The 3,614-nt window shown below is 45.4% G+C and overlaps 1 non-coding gene across 1 annotated transcript; it reads left to right on the forward strand.

The window, feature by feature from the left end:
• Positions 1–3,172: 3,172 nt before the first annotated feature.
• TRNAT-GGU lies at positions 3,173–3,244 on the forward strand. The gene has a single exon. It is a non-coding gene; the product is annotated as a tRNA-Thr (tRNA).
• The last annotated feature ends 370 nt before the right edge of the window (positions 3,245–3,614 follow it).

Raw genomic sequence — 3,614 nt, forward strand, 5'->3', positions numbered from 1 at the left:
ATCGACACCGCCTACCATACAATGCCTCATAAGGGGCCATCTGAATGCTGGACTGGTAGCTGTTGTTTTAGGAAAACTCCACTAAAGGCAAGAACTGATCCCACGAACCTCCGAAGTCAATAACACAAGCTTGGAGAATGTCCTCCAATATCTGAATAGTCCGCTCGGACTGTCCGTCCGTCTGAGGATGGAATGCTGTGCTCAACTCAACCTGGGTGCCCAACTCTCGCTGAACTGCTCTCCAGAAGCGTGAGGTAAACTGCGTACCCCGGTCCGAAATAATAGATACCGGCACCCCATGAAGGCGAACAATCTCTCTAGATCTCAGCTAACCTCTCGGATGAATAAGTGGCTGCAACAGGAACAAAATGCACTGACTTGGTCAGCCTATCAACAATGACCCAAATCGCATCAAACTTCTTCCGGGTCAACGGGAGACCAGTAACAAAATCCATAGTAATCCTCTCGCACTTCCACTCGGGAAGCTCAATCTTCTGAAACAACCCACCAGGCCTCTGATGCTCATACTTAACCTGGTGACAGTTCAAACATCGAGCCACATATGCAATAATATCCTTCTTCATCCTACGCCACCAATAATGCTGCCGCAAGTCCTGATACATCTTCGCGGCGCCCGGGTGAATAGAATACCGAGAACTATGGGCCTCCACTAAGATCAACTCTCGAATCCCATCGACATTGGGCACACAAACTCGCCCCTGCAATCTCAAAACACCATCATCATCTAAGGTCACCTTCTTGGCACCTCCACGCTGCACCGTGTCTCTTAGGACACACAAATGGGGATCATCAAACTGCCGATCACGGATACGCTCCAATAATGAAGAACGAGCAACCGTGCAAGCTAACACTCGACTAGGCTCAGAGATATCCAACCTCACAAATCGATTGGCCAAAGCCTGAACATCCAAAGCAAGCGGCCTCTGGCTGGCCGGAATATAAGCAAGACTACCCATGCTGGCGGACTTCCTACTCAATGCATCGGCCACCACATTGGCCTTCCCCGGGTGGTACAAGATAGTAACATCATAATCTTTCAGCAACTCCAACCACCTCCTCTGCCTCAAATTCAACTCCTTTTGCTTGAACAAGTACTGAAGACTCTTGTGATCAGTGTACACCTCACAAGTCACGCCATATAGATAATGCCTCCAAATCTTCAGAGCATGAACAATGGCTGCCAACTCTAGATCATGAACCGGATAATTCTTCTCGTGGATCTTCAGCTGCCTCAAAGCATAGGCTATGACTCTGCCATCCTGCATCAATACTGCACCAAGCCCAATACGAGAAGCATCACAATAGACTGTATAAGGCCCCGAACCCGTGGGCAAAACCAATACCGGTGTCGTAGTCAAAGCTGACTTGAGCTTCTGAAAGCTCGCCTCACACTCATCTGACCATCTGAACTGGGCACCCTTCTGGGTCAATCTGGTCATCGGGGCTGCGATAGATGAAAACCCCTCCACGAACCGACGATAGTAGCCTGCTAAACCCAAGAAACTCCGAATCTCTGTGGCTGATGCTGGTCGAGGCCAGTTCTTGACTCCCTCTATCTTCTTCGGGTCCACCAAAATACCCTCTGCTGATACAACGTGACCCAGGAATGCTACTGAACTCAGCCAGAACTCACACTTGGAGAACTTGGCATATAACTAACTATCCCTCAGAGTCTGAAGAACCACCCTAAGGAGCTGCTCGTGCTCCTCCTGGCTGCGGGAGTACACCAGAATATCATCAATAAAGACTATCACGAACAAGTCCAAATAAGGCCTGAACACTCTGTTCATCAATTCCATGAATGCTGCTGGGGTATTGGTCAACCCAAACGACATGACCAGGAACTCATAATGCCCGTACCGAGTGCGAAATGCTGTCTTAGGGACATTAGATGCCCTAATCCTCAGCTGATGGTAGCCAGATCTCAAGTCTATCTTTGAAAACACCTTCGCACCCTGAAGCTGGTCGAACAAATCGTCAATCCTTGGCAGTGGATACTTGTTCTTTATCGTCACTTTGTTCAATTGCCGGTAATCAATGCACATCTTCATGGAACCATCCTTTTTCTTCACAAATAACACCGGCGCACCCCAAGGCGAAACGTTGGGTCTAATGAAACCTTTCTCAAGCAAATCTGCAACTGATCCTTTAACTCTTTCAACTCTGGCGGGGCCATGCGATATGGCGGGATAGAAATGGGCTTCGTGCCCGGAGCCAGATCAATGTAAAAATCGATATCCCTGTCGGGAGGCATACCCGACAGGTCTGAAGGGAAAACCTCGGGGAACTCCCGAACAATAGGAACATAATCAATAGAAGGGACCTCTGCGCTGGAATCGCGAACATACGCCAGATAAGCTAAACACCCCTGCTAGACCATGCGTCGAGCCTTCACATATGAGATAACACTGCGAGTGGCATGACCTGGGGTCCCTCGCCACTCCAAACGGGGCAAATATGGTAAAGCCAAGGTCACGGTCTTGGCGTGACAATCCAAGATGGCATGATACGGGGACAACCAATCCATCCCTTATATAACGTCGAAATCCACCATGTCTAAGAGCAATAAATCAACACGGGTCTCAAGATCCTCAAACACTACCAAACAGGAACGATGAACTCGGTTGACCACTATAGGATCACCCACCGGTGTAGATACATATACAGGAACACCCAAGGCATCACTAGGCATAACCAAGTACGGTGCAAAATAAGATGACACATACGAATACGTAGACCCAGGGTCAAATAGCACTGAAGCATCCCTATCACAAACCAGAATAGTACCTGTAATAACTCCATCTGAATTTAGTTCAGGAGACAAGTAGAATCTCTTCATTCCATGATTCGATGAAATATCTTGAATTTTTATGTTGAATTGCTAGGTGTATGTACATGTATCAATCAAGTGAATTTTGTTCTGGTGGGATCAATTCAATAAAAGAAAAAAAGCAATTCGAGTCGGTCTTGAAACAATTCATTGCATTTTCTCCTAGACTTCCTAGGTAAATCCATTTTATTATTCAACAATGAGCCACTAGACACTATGTATCTACTGCATGTACTTATGCATATATACTTATGTTTATAATATATGTACATATAGATATTTTATCCACATAGTGAATAATTCCGGAATTAAATCAAAAAGGCCCTTTTAACTCAGTGGTAGAGTAACGCCATGGTAAGGCGTAAGTCATCGGTTCAAATCCGATAAGGGGCTTTGTAAAAGTCCAATCTAGTATTCATATTTGAGGGGAGAATTGTATTTTTATTTGTAATAAAAAAGTAGCTAACTGGATAATACATTATCATTATACTTAATTATTATACTTAGTTATAAAGTTGAACATTTGTTTAGTCAATTTTCATTATTATGAATTTCTGAATAATGAAAAGTCAAAATTGTTAAAAATTGGAGTTTAAATAAGCATTTGGTTGGCTTGCCTGACAGCGGTGTCCGGCGCCATCACGACCATTAATGGATTTTGGGTCGTGACAACATGGTATCAGAGCACTAGGTTCCTAGGGTCTCACGAGTCATGAGCAAGTCTAGTAGAGTCTCGCGGATCGGTACGGAGACGTCTGTACTT

The sequence above is a fragment of the Nicotiana attenuata genome, unplaced genomic scaffold, assembly GCF_001879085.1.
Source record: "Nicotiana attenuata strain UT unplaced genomic scaffold, NIATTr2, whole genome shotgun sequence".
In the NCBI taxonomy this organism is placed as follows: domain Eukaryota; kingdom Viridiplantae; phylum Streptophyta; class Magnoliopsida; order Solanales; family Solanaceae; genus Nicotiana; species Nicotiana attenuata.